Source organism: Agelaius tricolor, unplaced genomic scaffold (genome assembly GCF_023055355.1).
Source record: "Agelaius tricolor isolate 1412-34295 unplaced genomic scaffold, bAgeTri1.0.p SCAF_17, whole genome shotgun sequence".
NCBI lineage: Eukaryota > Metazoa > Chordata > Aves > Passeriformes > Icteridae > Agelaius > Agelaius tricolor.
This window is the reverse complement of record NW_027269277.1, coordinates 12152767-12173473: the sequence shown is the minus strand read 5'-3', so window position 1 is coordinate 12173473 and position 20707 is coordinate 12152767. Positions and strand designations below refer to the sequence as shown.

The 20707-nt window shown below is 45.3% G+C and overlaps 1 protein-coding gene across 4 annotated transcripts in view; it reads left to right on the top strand.

Moving 5' to 3' along the window:
* PASD1 (PAS domain containing repressor 1) overlaps positions 1-20707 on the top strand; it is a 103413-nt gene that overhangs the window by 46630 nt on the left and 36076 nt on the right. The window contains exon 1 of one of the 4 annotated variants that reach the window (XM_071442488.1): positions 1146-1512. The exons of 2 other annotated variants lie outside the window; for them this stretch is intronic. The gene's annotated coding sequence lies outside the window, so the exon portion shown is untranslated. Of the gene's footprint in view, positions 1-1145; positions 1513-20707 lie in introns of those variants that run through there. One more of the 4 variants, XM_071442484.1, reaches the window with a different exon arrangement.

Sequence of the window (20707 nt, the reverse complement as noted above, 5' to 3'; positions counted from 1 at the left end):
AAACCTCATGGCCCCATAGCAAAGTCGTTTGTCCACTGCTGTGTTTGTGGGTTGTGCTTTTGTCCCCCGTGCTGTGCTTTGGGACACAGGCACATGTGGGAATGGGGCCGTGCAGGCTGCCTGCGTGCCTGCCCCTTTCCTCCCGCAGAACGAGGGCTGGGAGAGGAACAGGAATTTTGGCTGAGCAAAGAAAGCCAGCGGTGAGAATGCCAGCTGTGGGAAAGGGCTACTAGGCAGTAACATACTCCCAGAGGGAGCAGATCCCCCAGCATTGCATAGGTGAAGGAGCAGCTTTCCAAGAGGAAGCTGCTTGGAGAGGGGGGGAAAGGACCTCAAAAATTAACTTGCTGGTAAGGGAGTGCACTCTGTTTTGGAAGCTGCTTGGAGTAGCCCGGGGCCGGAGTCAGGGACCCAGCGATGTTCTCCCAAGTCGTCCCAGCTGTGGCGTCAACCAGCGGTTTCCCAGCGCAGCGCTGGTCCCCACCCGGCGGTGCCTTGAGAAGAGAGAGGAAGAGACTCCAGAAGAGTCTTAATGCCTCAGATTTGGTACCTACTGCTTCCAGATACTAGAGGAGCATAAACCAAACTCTGGCGATGGGCAGGACCACATGGCACTTCCGAGCAGCGGCCCCAGCCCGACTGTCCGGGGACACCGTGGCAGCGCAGGCGGGACCCCGCTGCTCCTGCCGCCGGCTGCGGCTCTGTAGTCACGGGCAGGGAAAGGAGCTGCCCGCTGTCCTTGGAGAGGAGGGTAAACAGTTACACCGGAGAAAGGGAATTTAAAAAAAAAAACAAAAAACCTATGAGGAAGGAAGCGGCAAATGTTAAACGGGTGACTCACGATGCGGGATGACTAATCCCGTCAGGGCACAGCTCGTACTGCGCAGGGAGCCGGTGCCGCGCTCCTGGCGGGGAGCGCAGAACGGCTGCGGCTCCGTCGGGGCAGCCGGGGCCGGGCCTCGCTCCGCACGGAGGGAGGACAGGCCGGTCCCGGCAGGGCTCCGCGGCCAGCCCTCGGCCGGTACCCGCGCATCGGCGGCGTGACCCACTTTCCGCCGCTTCCTCCCGGCGCACGGCACCGCCGCTGCCCGCGCCACCGGCCCGGCCCCGTCCGGGCCCCGCGCCCGCCGAGGTGCGCGGCTCCTCCCGTGCGGGGCGCTCCGCTCCGCCCCGCGCTCTGCCCGCGGCGGCCGGCGGCGGGTGCCGGTGGCGGCGGGGCGGGGAAGCAGCGCGCCTGTGCAGTGCCGGGGGCCGGGCCCAGCCCGCCGCGTTACACAACCGGCCGCCGCCACAGCCGAGTTTCACAAGTCCCGCAGCCCTCGCCCCCCGTGCGCCCACCGCCGCGCATCGCCGCGGATCCCCGGCACTGCCCCCGGCCTGCCGCGCTCATGCCATGTCACCGCCGGGCAGCGGGAGCCCGCGGGCAGCGGTAACCCCTGCGGCCGGGGGGACATCGCGCCGGGGCTGGGCATGGCACTGAGAGCGGCTCCGGGACGCGCATCTTCCTAGGCGGTACGTACGGCCGTGGGGCCGCCAACCCTGCCGGGTCAGGCGGGAGGGAGGGAGGGATGGAGGGGACCCGCACCTGCAGCCCGTGGGAAAAGCCCCCGCTGCAGGGCCGGGACGCGGCACTGGCCGCTCCGCCCTACCTTCGGACACTGTCAGGATGGTCCCAGGTAAGTTCTGAAAAGGAAAACTGACAGCCGCAAGTCCTCTGGTTTTTCCTTTAAAAATCCATGGACCCATGGACCATCAAGACGGGCCGAGGACGCAGCGCAGGGTGTCCGGGGGGGCTCTGGCTGTAGAGGGCAGGCGGGAAGGGGATCCCTGGACTGGGATGCAGGAGCGCATCCCGAAGCCGGCACCGGCACCCCCGTCCCGCAGCGCCCGCGGACCGCGGCGCTCGGAGCCGCCACGGGCTGAGCGCCGCCGAGAGCTGCGGTGATTTGGGATTGAGGGGAAGCTGATTTTCAGGAGACTGAAATGGGTCTGATCGCAGCCTTCTCGTTCTGTCTTGAAGTTCGTTGTTCGTGGAATGTATTTGACTGAAATAGGCTGGAGAAAAACCTCCAAAATGAGTCTTGCACCTAAAGGTAGCATCTAAAATCCAGGTGGAAAAGTCATTCTTCCCACCAGGGTTGTTGTGTCATTTGATTTTACAAAATGTTTACATTATATGTGGGGAAATAAGAAGGGTTTGAAAGTCCCTCACATGTTTCAGCCACGGATTTGTGAATGGTAACTCCACGCCTTGGTCCTTAGTGGCAGAAATTGTGAAGTGATTGCTCTGGGTAGCTCGCACTGGAAGCGCAGGTCGGAGCTGAGCCCTGTGTGATTCATCAGTGAGGTGTCACACGCGGTTTGCTGTAGTCCTTTGTGAAGTGCCACAGTTCCCGAGGGCAGGAGGCAGGTCCCTGCTCAGTGGATTTTGGAGAAGTCCAGCACATCAGTCCCTTTTCGGAGACAGAACTGGCACCCGAGTGCCAAGTACCCCGATCCGTGGATGAAGTTGTCCCCTTCAGCAGGGAGGGAGCTCCGGAAATAATGCCCTGAAATCAAAGATGTTGAAATGCCCCATGCCTTACCTGCCTGGGGGAGAGTAGGGTTATTTATTAGCTGAAGTTTATTTTGCTGAGTGCAGTGAAAGCTGTGGTGCTGATTTCACTAGAGGGATGAGAATTTCTGGTGTATCCATGAGAAAATCTTCGGAGTCACTTCCTGCTTCTTTGAGCAGAATGCTGGTGCTCCCCTGTCCTTATTTTGCTGGATCACTGCTGGCTAATCCCTAGCTCTGGAAATGTGAATTTGGCTTAAAGAGACAGCTAGCTCTTCATGGATTTGATGTGTAGGCTTCACAGTCCTCAGAGATGTAAGGGATGTTGTTTGAAGCTGCAGACACTTTCAAGAGTACGCAGTGTGCAGCCCTGGTACTGAATGTCTGACAATGTGGTGTTTTGGTTGGGAATTTGTGTAATTTTTATTAACTTCCTAGGCTGCAGTCCCTCACCATAGTTACTCAGTCAGAATAATACATTCTGACTGAATTTCATGTATTTCAGAAGAATACATTGGATTTTGGGTTTTTAGAAACTGTATTAAAAAAACCCAAACAACTAGATCATTCTCCTGTAATGTGCTAATCAGAGTAAGCCTGAGTGTCAGTGCTGCACCAGGGAGGACCAGAACAACTGTGCTTGGGACTCTGCAGCTGATGGAGCCCTGAGAAACACAGCAGGCACTAATGAGGACAGGAAGCCCCAGGAAAACCCAAAAACTGAAATTTGTGTGGAAAGGAGGCGTTCGTATCTCTTGGGTTAAACATGTGTAGTACCAAATCTTTAGAATTTTTTTGGAAGAGGTAATAGGAAAAATGAACATGGCTTTAGGAGTGATTGCTTGCTGCTCACTTATCCTGGTTGTTCCTAGTTGTGGATTACAATTAATTGATTTAGAGGAAGAAATTAAATTGGTTTGAAATGTATTTATAAACTTCAAACTTTAGTAAGATATGTGATGGTTCCTGGGTTTTAGCCACTGAAACTATATCTTCATTAAATTATTTTTCTGGTTTAAGACATACATCAAGTACACAAAAATAGCTCAGAGTTAAAGATTAAAATTAGCAAATGAGTAGTTCATAATTAAAGTCTCATGATAGAGGAAGTGGCATTACATTGCAGAGATACTGATGTCAAATCCAACTTCTGCTCATTAGTAGTATCAAAATACTGGTAGGATGTCTTTACAGTTTGGAGCCAGGGCTTGTCTGTGAACAGAAGTTGCTTTGTTTTGTCCTAAATTACTCAACCTCCCAAGATTCACATGTAATGGTACAAAGGTTTTAATGCCAACATAGATCATTCTTTCAAGACTGGAGGAATAAGCTGTGTACCTATATTAGAATAACTGAATTCAGGCTTGTACTGGAACGCTTACAGATCCTAGTGAAATAATATGGCTTTAAACAGAACAGTAAAGCTTACAAACACCAAAATAGTATGAACCAATGCTTTTTGGTATTATTGAAATGATAGACCTCTCTACCATTTCAGTTACAAATCTCTGTCAGGGAAGTCAGGCAGGTAAACAACTGTATTTATTTGTTAGGACCTGGATGACCCCCTTCTTTTGGGTGAGTCCTGGCTCAGCTGGGGCCGTGCTCTGCTGCAGCAGCAGCTCTGTGCCCACCACAATGGCCCTGGTGATCAGCTTTCCTGGCTGTAGCTCCACCAGCTCTGTCCCATCCTCAGCCCAGGCTGAGGCCATTCTAGGTTTTTTGCCTTGTTTCACTGCTATTTTGGTGTGACCAAAAGAATATGGCCTATATGTCCTGTGTCCTATAAGCTGAAGGAGCAATGTCCCTGTAGAAAAGTCCTGCAAGACCCTACTTATTGTTACTCCAGTCTCACTTAAGCCCAGATTTAAGGGAGGCTGAGGTGGTGGCAGGCCCCAGCAGGAGCTCTGTTCACAGCTGGGCGTGCTGGCTGCACATCTGCCCAGCCTCAGAATCACCAGATTCAGTCAAACCACAAAGGTGTGTGCAATTAATGAGAGACTTTGACCTATTTCATATTCCTTTATTGTCTTCGGCCTTGCCTACATGGGGAAATTACACCAATTCAGTTTAAGTCTGTTTTTAAAGTGATTTGATTAACCTGATGTGACCTTGTGTACGGACATTCTTATTTAGGTTCAAATGAGCTTATTTGGGTTCAACCAAAACCTGCACTTAGTCAATTTGCACAGAACTGAAATTAGACATGCCTAAACTGGAAGGGGAACTGATGTCTCTAAATAATGACACAACTTTCTCATGAAAGCAGAACCTTCTGTAGAATCTGGAACAGAGTGTAATTACTGACAAATCTGCAGGCAAGTGAAAGCTATTCATAGCAAAGGTTTCAAAAAAACCCAGGGAAAACAGGCAAAACTTAAATATCTTGGTGAGACAAATGAAGAAATGCCAATAATCCTAGTCCTGGAATACTGAAAGCAGTGGCACAAGGCTTGCAAAGCTTGCAGCAAGGCTCTCCCATGGCTCTTCAGATGCAGAAGAGGGCAAGCATTTGTGTCCTTTACAGGGAGTCCCTAGAGACTCAGAAAATAAAAAAGCAATGCAGGAAATGTTAGGCCAGCTGGTTTGAACACAACAGTACCCAGCGTCTTATGACGTATTTTGTAGGAAAGAATAATTAGGCATGGAAATAATGAGGAAGCAGGGTAAATTACAACAAGATTTGATCAAAGATGGATTGTGCTAGACTAATCTAACATCTTTTTCGTATAACAGATTATTTAGATGGGGTAGGGTAGGAATGTCATTTATCTAAAGCCAAGTATGTGATACCATGCCCCACAGGATGTTATGGCTTAAAATGAAGATGGTGGTTCAAGACAAGAATTGAAAGATAGAAAAGAACCTGGCCAAAGAGAAGATACAACCATTGCATGCAAATAAAGCTCTCTGAATGGAAAGAGATATTCAGAGAAAGTCACCAGGACAGAGGGAGATTGGTGGTGCTGCTCCCTTGGGACCAGGCTTGGGCCTGCTGAATGGATCCACTCTGACCTGTGTGCAGGGTGTGTGCCCAGGAGCTGTGTGGGATGACAAAAACTTGGGAGGAATTGTCAGTACAGAGGAGGGCCAGATTATCACATGAAAGCTATTTAGATGACTTTGTTGATTGGGAGTTATAGACATAAAATGGCACTTAATAGTGCTGAGTGCAAAGTCAAGTAAAGTCGTAAGCATGGAGACCAGTAACAAGAATTTCCAGTGTGAAATAGGAGCTCATCAGTTGTACATGACAGAAGGGAGAGATCTGGATGCACTGTTTGCTCAGAAGATACCTGGGAGCAAGCACTGAGATGCAGCTGGGAAGGGGACCACTGATGTCTTTGGATACCAAAGGAAAATAATGTGAGAAATTCAGGGCAATATGATAACAATCATTGTACAGATCATCATACAGGGTGTCAGTACAAGAGCTCCACAATGTTTTTGGAGTGGTTTACTGATGTTTTGCACAATTCCAGACACCCCTGCCAAGAAAACATTAAAATCCAGTGGTAGGAGAGCGAGAGATGTGGTTACACAAACACATCTGTTGTACAAAGTGAGGTTAAAGAGCATCATCTCTTTAGCTCTGGCCAGGTGAAACAGTGAAGGGACAGGCTACATTGGGGTATTTTACACACAATTGGCACTATATAGCGAGAGGGCAGGAAAAAAAATAAGCTAAAAGATAGCATCTGCACTAGGTCAAATTTTCTAAATTGGTCATGAATAAATTTGGGTGGAGAATTAGAAGAAAGCTTGTATCTACCCAAGGATTGAAGTTGCATAAGAGTCTTTCAATTAGGGTAGTTTTGAGATAGATCTTGACAATCCTATGAAAGAGGTTATACAATTAAATTAGAGAGTTCCTGGAGATAGGAAATTACATTTGCAGAATTAGTTCTTTGCTCTGCAGTGTAGTCATATTTTTAATGTATGCTTGAAAGGAGAATGGATCTTGTTTGTTTACACTTTTAACCCCATGTATCAAGTCTTCTGCTGTTTTCTTGGGAGATGAGGCAAGAAATATTATTCTCTGTTGCTGCAGGTTTGAATCTTTTTTCTCCCACACCTGAGTTCCTCTCAACACTAGACATTGAAAATGTACAGTGCAGATTCCTTGTAGCATTAGACAGGCACAATTGCCTTCAGATTTTTCTGGCATGCTCCCTGGTTCAACCTGTTCATCAGATTTTGGGCCAGAGACATTTTTCCTTCAGACTGTGTTGCCAGTCACCGTATTACACTTCAGGGTGAATTTTCTGGGCTCTGTTGCTGGCATGAATGAACTCTGTGTGGCTCCATGGGCTTGCAATACTGGCAGTGATCTTCACCTGCCCTTTGCTGTGTCACAGAACAGTTTAATCTTACATGCTTCTTATGTGAATCATAAGTTTATTGTATGACATGAGGATGTGTTCTTGGGTTTCTGGTGCCCCTTGGCAGGTTGAAGAGATGTTGTTGTTTTCCAGCATTGTTTTCCAAGACAATGAGTGCTGGTTTGGGGTTCCCTTTTAACCTGATATTCCTGAAGTAAGTTGGGAACCTGGACTTAGTATCAGCTCTGCTCTGGTGCTGATGATCAGAGCAAAGTTCTCTAAATCATGCAGGATAAAATCTAGAAGAAAGAAGTGACTGCTGACCACTAGTGATGAATTAGTCACTTTAAAAACACAGAGTAGTTAGTGTAAAGTCGAATGTATGATGTCCATCTTATTGCAAGAAGGAGAGAAGGGAGTAGATAAAACAAGACAGAAATTAAGCAGGCAAGGAAGAAAAAAAAAACAGCTCAACTTAGCCTGCAGCAGAGATCGCCTACCTGCCAATGTGCCTGTAAAGGGAAATTGAAATATTGAAAAATGTCAGAGCTGATGAGGGTAACACTGAGGTGGTAGAAGAGGAAGTACGTTAACCAAACTCCATGGAGCTGTTGAAATGCATTGAATCATCTGACTGACTTGTATTCTTAGGCAAACACAATTATACAATTGATTAATTTGTCGACATTCCTTTAGTGCATAACGCTATGGTAACCGAGAGGCTCGCTAAACATTGCTGTGGAGAGTGCTGCAAAACATCTTTGTTTGGGGGAGAGGGAGGGGGGCAGAGCCAGGCCTTGGAGCCCGGGCTTTGGAGGACTGCTGCACACACAGAGACACAAGGAGACACACAGAGACACACAGACACACACAGAGATACACACACACAGAGACACACAGAGACACACAGACACACACACAGACACACACAGAGATACACACACAGACACACACAGACACACACAGACACACACAGACACACACAAACACACACACAGACACACACAGAGACACACAGACACACACACAGACACACACAGAGATACACACACACAGACACACACAGACACACACAGACACACACAGACACACACAAACACACACACAAACACACACAGACACACACAAACACACACAAACACACACAGACACACACAGACACACACAGACACACACAAACACACACAGACACACACAGACACACACACAGACACACACAGACACACACAGACACACAGACACACACAGACACACACAGAGACACACAGAGACACACAGACACACACAGAGATACACACACACAGACACACACAGACACACACACAGAGACACACAGAGACACACACACAGAGACACACAGAGACACACAGACACACACAGAGATACACACAGACACACAGACACACACACAGACACACACAGACACACACAGACACACACAGACACACACACACACACACAAACACACACAGAGACACACTGACACACACAGAGACACACAGACACACACAAACACACACAGAGACACACAGACACACACAGAGACACACAGACACACACAAACACACACACAGCTGTGCATCAGAGCTGGGCTCCTGTTGCAGGTGGTGGAAGGTGAGCATCGGGTGCTTTGTGGGTCACACACATGTTCTGGGAGGATCAGAGAGGTGACCTGGCTAACAACTGCCTTCAACACATTTGCTACCTGATCTTTGCAGAGCTGACAGGCTGCACCACCCTCCTGCTGGGTCCCTGTCACCTGCTGTGACAGCAGGCAGGGACAGCAAAGGATTTGGTCTTTCCTGCACCACTCTCCCATGGCATGCAGGGCTCTGCCCCCCTGCACATCACCTTCCATCAACTCCTGGGACCTCAGTTCTTCAGGGCTGCTCTGCAGGGGCCTGTTGTGTGAAACAGAAATGTGTTTTCAGTTTTACATCGAGTTCCCAGGTTTTGTCTGGCTGCTGTGTGGTACCTGCACTTGTACCTGCTCTGTTCTCTGTGTCCTGGCTCTGCGCAGAGGCTTCACTTCTCTTTATCCATCATGGCTCAGCAGAGACCTGCACTGGGCCTCTGCCTCCCTATGATTGTGGAATATTCAGAATTGGAAGGATCATCCAGGTGTTCCCCCTCACCTATAAGTAAATGTGAGGTGGTTTGCTGAGTGCCAGTTATAAGGAGATTGACTGATTGACTAATAGATAAATGCAAAGATATTTGTAGGTGTGTTTATTCTTGTTTACAAAGTGCCAAAGCCTAGGCAAGATTTTCGAGTATGTAGCAATGGCAGGAATCATATCTATAAAAATGCTAATCTCCTGTCTTGCTTCATCTGTTCAGCCCACAAACACATGCATACACACATGCTTAAAGGAAACTAATAAAAGGTTTGTTGGTTCTTTTCTGGGCTCAGCCTACTTTAATCTTGGTTTAATGCAGAGCACAATGCAGTGCATTGCTTCCGGACAATAAAGTTTTGATCATAAACAAAATACTAAGTAAACCATTTTTTAGAGTAATTAACGTGCAATAGATGAGCTGATAAGAGTTCCCATTGCTGATAGGTATTTTGCATAGATATGGCAGCATTACAGGAAGATTTCCAAGCCAATGCAGAGGCTTTATCTGAAGGGGATGAGATAAACCCCTGGCCCTGATGAAAACAAAGGTTGAACTTCCACCAGCTTCTTTGTGGGGACCTCTCCCAAAGTGTCAGCTGAAGAGAAAAGTAGGAGTCAGTCCTTGTTTTTAGGCTGTTCAAAGCTCTGCTGCACAAACTGCAGATAGGTGTTTATGTATAGAGGACGATGCTGTGTGTTTGGTCCACTGTTGGCTTGTCACAGCCAAGGCAGCAATTAGGGAGGCTCTAATGGCTGGGGAGGGTTACACCCCTTGCTGAGGAAGTTTGACCATAAACCTGTTTGTCCTGTCTCTGAGGGCAATGTACACTGGCTCAATTTACAGTAACTTAAAAACATTCACTCTGATCAAACTGCTTCCAATCAAATTTTATTAAGTGATGTGTTAAGTGTGTGTGTTAAATGACTCACATGAGACAAAAAGGTGGGACTTGGGTTGATTCTACTACTGATGTATATATTAAAGATGAGTATTAATAGTTTGCTTTTACTCTTGAATAATTGTAATGGCTTCCTTTTGGGGCAGCTTTTCCGTCCAAAGGGCACAGCAGGAAGTATTAATAAAACAAACTCTTTGTGCTAATCTTGACACCTACATTTTCTGTTTAATTTTGCTTATGCAGAGGGCTGAGCCTTCTCATTAGTGGAGACAATGTGTCAACAGAGGAAAAGTGAGTTACTGTATTTTCTTTCCGTCATAAACGCCGGGGTTAACCTCCCACACTCAGCAGGGATGTGCAGCTGTGTAATTGCACAGGGAGCTTGCTGGGCCTTGGGTGCCACTCCTGGGGCTGACAGTTCCCATTGCTCATTCTGCTGCAGCATGGGCTTCCGAGAAAGCACTTTCTTATCTGAGCCATCTGCACACCTCGTGGGACTTGGCCTTTCAACTTGGCCTTTCCATGGACTTCAGCTCCAGTCCAGTGAGACCTCCAGGTGTCTGTGTCTCACTGGGCTGGAGCTGAAGTCCATTATTTGGGGGAGGTTGTACCACTCGGGAAGCCTTGCTGAAAATTATGTTGCATGGGAAAATTGTCTGCAATTCTGTTTTTCAACTTTCTGGAAATAATTCAGAGTATGGAAGGAGAAGCTTCCAGAAGAAGGTGGTTAGAAGGAAAGTGTATATGATTCTGCAATAATCTTGGTGTATTGTCTGGAAAGGGCAAAAATCCATTGCCTAAAATGGGAGAAGAATAATTGCAAAAAACTGGACTAAAATTGCCACTAAACCATTTGTAAACCTGAAATGGGCTGAGTCAGAGTTTTGTCTTATCCAGGGTACATGTTTTGAATCTGGAGCTGAATTCCTTATATTGGGTATATTCATAGTTAAACAGGCATGAGTGTTCAAATGGAGTCTGAAGTGTTAGAATGATGAGTTTGTTGGTAGTACGCTGTTGTGACTAGAGCAGAATTTCTGTTTTCACTTGGGGGATGAAAAAAAGACTAATGCCAACAAGAACAACTTCTGTGTTGTGATTTTTTTTTGAAGGAAAGCATGTGAATATTAATAAATGATCCAGCTGGGATAGCATCTTTCTTTAAAATTGTCATTAGAGATAGTGTTTTATATTAACAAACATGAATTTAGTTGTACAGTAAGTAAAATTTTATAAATATAAATCATCAACTTATTTCAAAAGTTGCAGTGCTGAGGAAATTTTTCTGGGATTTTCTAATATAGGCTGGTTTGAATTGTTTGAATAAGAAGAGATATTGGTGAATAAATCAGATAATGGGCTGCTTTACATAGAAGGCATAATGCCTATTTATGATGTATAGAAGTCCTAAGAGAGATGAATTGCCAGTTTAATCTTCTTTGGATTGTGTTTGAAATCTACTTTTATGCAGCATTTCTGACTGCTTTAGAGATTACTCTTCAGACACTTACATTGACTTCATTTCTATTTGAATTACAGCTCTACAAGGTCACTGGCAGGCCAATGTTCATTTATTTCACTTAGTTTTTAGTCCCTTGACCTTCAGGTTAATACTTGATAAGTGTTGCCAAAATTTTTCTTCTGGCCGAGTTGCTCTGGTCAGAACTTTGGAGGCTGAGTTATCACCCCTACCAGAAGGAGTAATAGAGACCAACTGTTCTGTCATTGGAGTCTTTGCTTTTATTTGAGAAAAAATTTGGAATTGATTTTTGTCTTTCCTGACACGAACATCATGCTTTGTGAGCGTATAATGTCAACCACCTTTATTAGCAGCTGATTTTTCTCACAACCTTGCAACACTTGCAGCAGCTTCCATCAAAGGGCCCTGATGGGGAAACACTGGTGAAAGGATGACATGCAGCACTGGAGAGTGGAGGAGCAGGATTGCTACTCTGCAAGAAGGAAGCAAGCATCTGGGAGATATTAAAAACTTCTGACAGGGATAGGAAGATAATTCTTGAGATAATTCTGCATTGAGCTCTGCTCTAGCTTCTGTCTCCTGCCAGGCTTCCCAAGCCCTGGGTCACAGGGTTAGAGAGAACTGTGGGCTGGTTGTGTCACCCTTCAACTGCAGATGCAGCAGAGCTCCCCCATTGCAGTACAGCACCAGCAGACCCAGGAGTCTGTTATCACCCTCCTATAGAGGATGATGGTTTCTAAAGCATTAACATTCATGTCAGGTCTAGATAGGGATCAGCAGAGGCTTAAATCATTGTCAGGAACAGATGTGAGACACCTAATCACTTATTTCCTAAGGAAAATGAGTTTGATTGCATGAATAGTTGTAAATATTTCATTCAGCAGCTCAGCTACTACAGCAATGGTAAACAAGCTTCTGAGGCTGAAGAGAAGCATTTTGTGGCACTGTACTTGATTTCTTATTCATTTTAACTTCAGTGTAGAAGAAATAAGTTTAGGTACTTGGGATTACATTTTGTGACAGCTCTGATCGTAACCAGGGGCTCACTTTGAAGACAGCCAAAGAGAATCATTGAAAGGTTTGGGTTGGAAGGGACCTTAAAGATCATCTGATTCCAACCCCTCTGCCATGGCAGGGACACCTTCCACCAGACCTGGTTGCTCAGGGTCACACCCAACCTGGCCTTGAACACTTCCAGGATGGGTGTCCACAGCCTCTCTGAGCAAACTGTGCCAGGGCTTCACCACCCTCACTGTGAAGGATTCCCTCCTAATATCTAATCCAAATCTAATCTCATTTAGTTTAAAATCATTCCCCCTTTTCCTATAAATATCTACCTATGTAAAAAGTATATCTGCCTCTTTTTTATAAGCTCCCTTTAGTCTTTGAATGCCACAATGAGGTCTCCCCAGAGGCATCTCTTCTCCAGGCTGAAGAACCCCAGCTCTCTCAGCCTATCTCCACAGCAGAGGTGCCCCAGCCCTCTCAGCACTTTTGTGGCCCCTTCTCTGGACTTCCTGCAGCAGGTCCACATCTTTCTTGTGCTGAAGACCTCAGAGCTGGATGCAGAACTCGAGGTGGGCTCTCATGAGGGCAGAGCAGAGGGGGAGAAGCACAATCCTTAACATTCCGAACCTGATAACCATCATCCTCGGGATGAGTGCAGAGCTGGAGATCCTGCCACTGGGAGGTGTTCATGGCACCAGGGTAAATTCTGGCTTTGAGAGGAAGATGACAGCCTGAGCACCCATCCTCTGCCTCAGCTCTTGCAGTTGGTGCCAGGCTGTGGGGATGAGCACAGCCACTGTGGTGGCTGGGGCAGGATCGGGTGCTCCGTGCCCCTTCGGGCAGTGCTGCCTCAAATCTCTGCTGGCTCTTTGGAGCACTTGCTCTATGTAAGCAATAATTAGGGACACAGATTTAATTCCTTGTTTGTTTTGCACTTCTCACTTGTTAAAACCAAATTGAATTGGAAGAAACTTTGTCATTAAATCAGGGCAGGTATAAAACCAGTTTCAAAGTATATAAAGAGTTTCAGTACTGCTCTCTTGCAGAAAGGCTGCTGAGAGGAAGGAAGGGAAGGAGGAAGTTAGCTTTTCTCTCTGCCTAATTGAATGTTTTCCCTGTTTGAGTTTCAGTTAAACTACTGTGTAGTTTGCTTGTGATTTTTAGCAGGTGTGCACGTAAGCGCTGCACTAAGGAAGGAGCCTGGGAGTACAGATGATGTTTACCTCTCAAACGTGGTGTGGAATTCTGAGGAAACTGGGACTGCCAGCTAAAGGTCATGGGCATTTTTAACTTCTGCTGCTGGCTTCATGCTCCTGTGTAGATGTTTGTCAGGAATCTTGCTGGCCATGGTGGTCTTCTGTAGTCAGATTATCATAGAAATAAGCTCCATGTGATTTTTGTGCATTTGCATCACAATGTGATTCCTTTCATCAGCTGATTTTAATGTGGGTTTTCTCAGCCAGCCTAATTTTGTTCTGTTAAATACAGTAACAGACATTATTAGTATTTGGTTACACAATTTAAGGTGCTTTAGTCAGGAAAGCCCTAGGTAAAAAACTCATGTTTACCCTAATTCTGGAAAACACAAATATATCCTGCTTCTTTCACCCAAGAATTACACAGATGGTTAAAAATAGAGACATATGCCACTGGATCTGTCTGAATGGAGGGGCAAGTTCTGAATGCTATTTTCACTCTGTCCCAGGTGAAGTGTGTTCTCACACTGCAGCCTTTTCTGCTGGGCTAGTCTCTTACCTGAAAACCAGAGACCAGAGGTGTCAAACATTCAGATTCACCATCTTTGTCAGTCACATTCATGCAGCCAGGATTGCTGAGCAGGATGGCAGTGCCCACTGCTACTGCTATTAACTTGCTTGAGTAGAGGAGAGTTATCCTTTGGGAGAGAGGTACCCACATATTTCATTTAGTGGTCATGCTGGAGTGTTGATTTTGACTGATACTAGGAGGATTCTTACTACTGGACTATTGCAGATGTGAAATAAATCATATTTTAAAATATTCTGTGTGCTTGCACAATTATTATAACCCACAGACACAATTTAGATGTCCAGAAAAGTACATATGTCCTTAATATCAAGGATGCCCATCCTTGAGGAACGTGACCAGTTCTCTGTCCTGCATCCTCCCTCCACCCTGAGGAGGGGATGTTGGGACAAATCCCCCTGTCCATGCTGCAGTGGGGGACCCTGCACCCTGCAGCATGGTCAGAGCTGCTGAAGAGGCCAAAGCCTCTTTGAGGGCATGGCAGTAGAAATGTTGCTGTTTGATCCATTCCCCTTCCCCTGACCTCTGTGTTTAATCAAATCTTTTTTACATTAACATTATCTGGGAGGGACACATCTTTTCTGGCCTTCAATAGTTAAAAAAAAAAAAAAAAACCTCCAAGAAAATCCCCAAAGTGAATTGGACATTCAGCCATGCTGAGTCATATTTTGTTATTATGACTGATTATCCAGCCAGCCATGCAAATAAACTGTAAGGGGAAAAAAAGGATGTGTGTGAATAGCTTATCTATGACAGAATGAGGCCTTGGGTCTTTGTGCATAATATGTGTAACAATAATGACCTAGTATGAAAGTGTTCCAGTGACTGACATATTTGCAGTCTAAAAAAGATAAGAAAGTAATGAGAGAGAGATCTGTAGATGTTTATCTTCTCTTTTCTTCTCCCTGAAGGAAAGTTTTATTTTCTCATTATATTTCTAGTGCATATCCATGGTACCATGCTGGATGATGAATATGATTGCAGTTAATTGTTTAAATATTCCTTTATTCCTGAAGCTTTCAAAACAAGTATCCATCTTTTGAGGAGCTAGTTGAGAAGTGATGTGGGCAAGATAGTGCAAAAGAGAATATTGGATGTGAAGTTAAAAGTGCTTCAGAGAAGAGAAAGAGAAACATGTGGGGGTGTTTTTAAAAAAAGGAGAAAATACCCCAGTTATATTATTATCAAGATCAGTTATATTATTAGCAATACCAGCATAAGTGGCAACAATTCTTCTTGAAAATAACTTGTAAACTTCAATAGTTCATCCTTGGTGTACCAGAGAAGGAATTACAGTTGGGCCAACATCTTTTCTGCTGCATAAGTCTTCTAGTGTTACTTAATGCAAATACTACAGATGAGTACAACTTTGTCCAAAATACATTTGCTGACTATATTTATCATCTGCCTTCTTCATAGTAAACAAGAAGAGACATCTGTGGAGAAGGTCTGGTAGCCACAGAAAATATTTACATCACAGTCTCTAAGTGGTGCCATTGTGAGCTATTCTCAGCTCAAAGAGCTGTTCTCCAGGGCAGCTGAAATACAGATGGATATTTCGTGTTTGTGCCCCTTTTGTGACTGTATTATATATTTGTAATGCAAGGAGTAAAACACTGGATGGAAAGTGCCACTTCAAGACACCTGAGAGTGATTTTGGGAATTGCAAGTAATGTAGTAGGTTTTCTCACAATAATGCTCAAATCTAGCCCTTAATCATGCACTTGAAAGAAGTGGGCTCAGGCCTTATGAAAGGTGTTTACTTACTCAGCTTTAAGGCACAGGCCAAGCAATAACTTGATCGGATTAGCCGAGTTTGAATAGGAGCAGCAGCCAGTGGAGTCAGATGAGTGTGAACCATGTTGCTGTGCTCTCTGTTAGAAAAATATCTGCCAGCTGCCCTTGCAGAGAGTAATCCTGCAAGGTGCTGACACCTCCAGTCCACATTGCCCAGGGGAGCTGGACCAGGGCACTTCAGGCATGCAGCTCCCATTACTCACCTTAGCTGAACAGCGTTTTTCCTGTGAAATCCTACTTTTCCCTGTTATATAAAGGCTGGCTCTTCTCTGCCTCCTCCTCCTTGAAAGGCTCTTGATGCTCACAGGGACTGAGTGCATTGCTGGTTATTCTCAGCTGCAAGATTACAGAGATGGCAGTGGTCAGGTCAGTGGGGCATGAACATGGCTCAGCTGGAGCACAGATGTGAGCAGATCATGTAAGGAAAGCAGCTGAAATTCTGCCAAATGCAGAACAGGAGCCAAATGAGGATAAGACACATTTTGAAATCTAAGGGCTTTGTTTAAATGCCTTTTGACTTAGGTTCAGATTATACCTGAAATGCTCTAGAATTAAAAACACCAAGAGGGTAAGGATGTTTCTTATGCTTGAACTTGAATGCATGAAGGCAAAGATGGAAAATGAGGTCACTTAGCTCAGCTGCAGTGAATCCTTTGATATTCATTTAATGGATAAGTAGATATAACTGAGCTTGCAGGAAAGACTTTGAATTTTAACTACTAAAGCTCCTTATAATTTTCTCACAGGTCTTTTACATAAACTGGACATTGGCAAGCCTTTCTTTAAGGAGAGAGTGGTCAAAAACTGAAACAGGCTTCCTAGAGAGGAATTGTCAATTTCCCAAGCCTGACAGCATTTAGGAGGCATTTGGACAGTGCCCATAATACCATACTTTAACTTTTGGTCAGCTCTGGTCAGGCAGATGGACTAGCTGGTCATTGTAGCTCCCTTCCAACTGAAATATTTTGTTTTATTCTCTTCTGACAAGCAGTTAAACTGTACAGACAGGTAGTGCTGTTCCACTTCTGCTGCAATACCACACAGGTCTCCTCAACTTGTTCCCTCTTTTCTTCTGCCCCTGAACCAGAGGTGAGAGGTGGCCTGGTTCTGGGAGACCCATTGTTTTTGCAGTATTTGGTTTGAGATACTGGTCAGAATTGAAAAGTTGAACTCTGGATGAGGAACTGGATTCTTCTCTGATATAGGGAGTCTTTCAGTCTGGGTCAGACCTATCTCTAATCCTTTTGTCCTAGTATTTCCTTTTATTGAATAGCTTCCTTATGTATTGAGTTCCAGAAATTCCAGGTTGGTGATACACATGGGAAACAGATTGCAACAGAGAGCAGATTTAATTACTCAGGTCCAGAATTAATGAGGCAGAACATTTTTTCTTCATGCTGTTTGAAAAGGGAGAAGAATCTTCCCTTTTTTATTTATAGGAAGAAGTTTGAGATCAAATGACTCTGAGCTGCCCTTTGATTGGTCATTCAGTGATCACTTGAGCAAAAAATAATGAACTGGGCTTTCCCCCCCCTTCTTCATTTGAAAATCAGGTCTTACCAGTGCTGGGTGTTCAGGGGAGTTCTAAGACTATAGTCTTAGATGCTTCAGGAAGCTTATTTTAGGAGGGAAGACTTGACTGAATGCCAGTAGACAGAGCTAATCATGGGGACATCTGGATTCACTTCTTAACTCTCCTGCATGACCTTGGGTCAATGATTTAGGTCGAGTTTTTCCAAAATGTTCAGTATTTGTAGGTGCTTATGCTGGATTTCAGCATTACTGAAAATTAGGCTGTAACTGCATTCACTGTTTCAAATTCACCTCCCAAAACTGGGACACTTGTAAAAAGGAGACAGAAGTAAAATGTGTGCCCCTGTTTCCTCATTTGTACAACAAGGATGGATAACTTTGTTAGTAGAGTGTGCTGAGGCTTCCTGAGGTAAAAGCACTAGACAGGAGAAAGGATGGCAGCAAGCTGCTTGCAAAGAGTCAGAAAAGCAGACATTGTTCAGCAGAAATCAAAGGATGCTGAACAAGAACCAATCTTCCCAGAGTTCACCAGCTGAAGGGCTCCCCAGAGTGTCAGAGGACCAAGCAGATCTAAGGAAGGGCAGAAATGATGAGGCCAAAGGTTGCTGGCTGTCTGCAGACTGAGTGTGCAGCATCCAGCCCCTCCAGCTGCCTCCCACCTGCTCCCACAGCAGCAGAGGAGCAGCTGAATTGTCCTTTCTGGGAAGGGGCATCCAGAGCCTTTGGACTGATCACAGGCAGGGTGATGCAGGTGCAGCAAGCTGTGTGCCCCTAACAGACTCTGATTTGTGTCACACACAGTCAGCCCAGGCGTGCCAGAGAGGGGCAGACCTGATGTGCAGGTGTGGAGCAGTTCTGCTGAACATCTGCTCCGACAGTGGAACAGCCCTGAGAGTGTCCAGCTCCTCTCCTGAGCAGGGCTGGGAGCTGCTGGGCTCTTCCTGCTCTCAGGGGTGTGAGTGCCTCACGTCCATGGTGCATCCTGACTCCTGCCAGCCTTTGAAATGAGCTGAAGCACACTTGCAGAGGGATGGGAGCAATGCTTGCAGACAGAGGGAAGGGAAATCCTCCAGTCCACAAACAGCTCCCACCCTCTGCTGGTCCTGCAGGCTGGGAGTAGATGCACTATGGAGCCAAGTCATACACAGTGGTTTTGCCCCACTTCTGCAGGGTGGTCCTGAAACCACCTAGGACCCACTCTGACCTGGTTGAAGGCCCCTGCTTCCACTGTGCAGAGCAAGCAGCCCCTCAGGCCTTACATTTTATTTTTGCAATATGAGTTCAACCTCTAGCACAAGCAAACACAAAGCACAAGTGCTCATCTCCTTATCTGTACCATCCTCGAGCATCTGAAATGCATTTTATATACAAGATTGAGAAAGGCAAAGAAAAAAACCACAAAAAATGTATTTTTTGAGGAGAAAAAGAGAACAGCTGAGGACATGAATGCTATTATTGCCTCTTTCAATGAACTGATAGTTGCTAGGAGTGTTCTCTTAGAAAAGTAGAGGAGGTATTTAGTTTAATTAGATCACTGATTTTCTTTGCTGTCTAATAATTACATTTATTCTGTGGACAGGAAGAGTTCAAGGAATAAAGGTAGGCAGTTCAATGACACATAGACTTCATGCAGCTCTCTGCTTGCAGTGAATTTCACCCATAGTAAATAGAAGAGGAATTACAAGAGGATTTCAGGGTGATGCATCCAAACAGGCAGCTTTGACATGTTTGTCCTCATACCTACCTTGTTGCCAAAACAAAATCCAGAACCAAAAAAGGACCAAAGGACCTCAGTTAATGGCACCAGTGCAGGTGATGTGGGCTGTGTCCTCTGGGTGGGAGTAATGCACAGCAGCTCCAGGGAGTCTGGTGATCCCTGCTCCAGCTGGCACTCCCTGAAAGTGGAGCAGGAGGGGTCAGGGTGCCCAGCAGCAGCCTGGCAGGCAGATAACCCTGCAGAAGATAACCCTGCCAGCAGAGCAGAGTGCTGGCTTCTTTAAAACTGACCTTTGCTGGTTGGCTCTCACAGTGTTAAAACTCTTCTGAATGAAACCCTGAAATGAGCCAGAATTTCAACACCAGGTTTGTGATCAGATGGTGTAATTGTTTTAAGCTGGAGAATCAATAGCTTTGGGAGGAATTATTTTAGCTTGTTATGTCACTGTTTTCATTGCTGAAATTTATTGGGTTAACCTTCCCACACCCCCCATGCCTTTGTGATTTGCCAGAGAAGTGAATATGATAGGAAGTGACCTGAGGCAGGAGAAAGGGCTCCCTGCTCACCTCCCCTCCCATGCACCCAGCAGCAATGGTTACTTAACTCCCAAGATCAGGAGGTGAGCACTGCAGGAGTCACCCTTAATGTCACCCCTGCTTTCCTGGGTAGAAATGGCTCTTGGTATTTTTTTGCAAATTGCTCTGAAGTAAAATATGTGTTTATGCACTCACCCCCACACACATGTATTTGCATCATTTGGATCAGCCAGAAACAGACTCAGAGCTTTAAGAGCTGTAAGTTTTGGAGAACATTCTGTTCAAAAGACTTTTGACCATTCACTTTCAATATTCTTGCCCTGAAAATACACAGTCTCAACTGCTGCTGAAGGATTGACTGAACAACTGCCTTTGCTCTCATCCTACCTGAGGGAGAGCCATGTTATTATTTGAGGATTATTTGGCTCTTTGTCTGAGTCAGGTATGGTAAAGAATTGTTTATAAGTTGGATATCATCATTTCATATCACAACACACATTTATTTACCTTTCCTGTGGTAACTGAATGGCAACAAATGAACACAGGTATCCACCCAAGACTGCAGAAGAAATATTATTTTGCTTGTGCTAAAAGTACAGTTTTGTATTTCTTACAGTTGTGAATCAGCATTCTGCTTTTTGCCATGTTTTGGGAATTTTAAGGGGCCATAAGACAAATTGGTAGAATTAATTAGATGCATGTTCTTCTTGTTACAGAAACCCCAGAGACATTTTGAATAATATTCCACAATGCTGTATCTTTACCCTGCAAGGTTCAGCAATTTGTTAGAACAGAGCAAACTTGGACAGCTATTTTCTCCAGGATTTGACAAAAATCCTAGAGAACAAAATGTTCCAGTAATCATCTTTTCTTTTTAAGTATCTGCTAGTTTTTAATCCTTTTTTGCCCTTCATTTTGCAGAAGCACCATGTATTGGTTGAAAACAAAACCAAAAC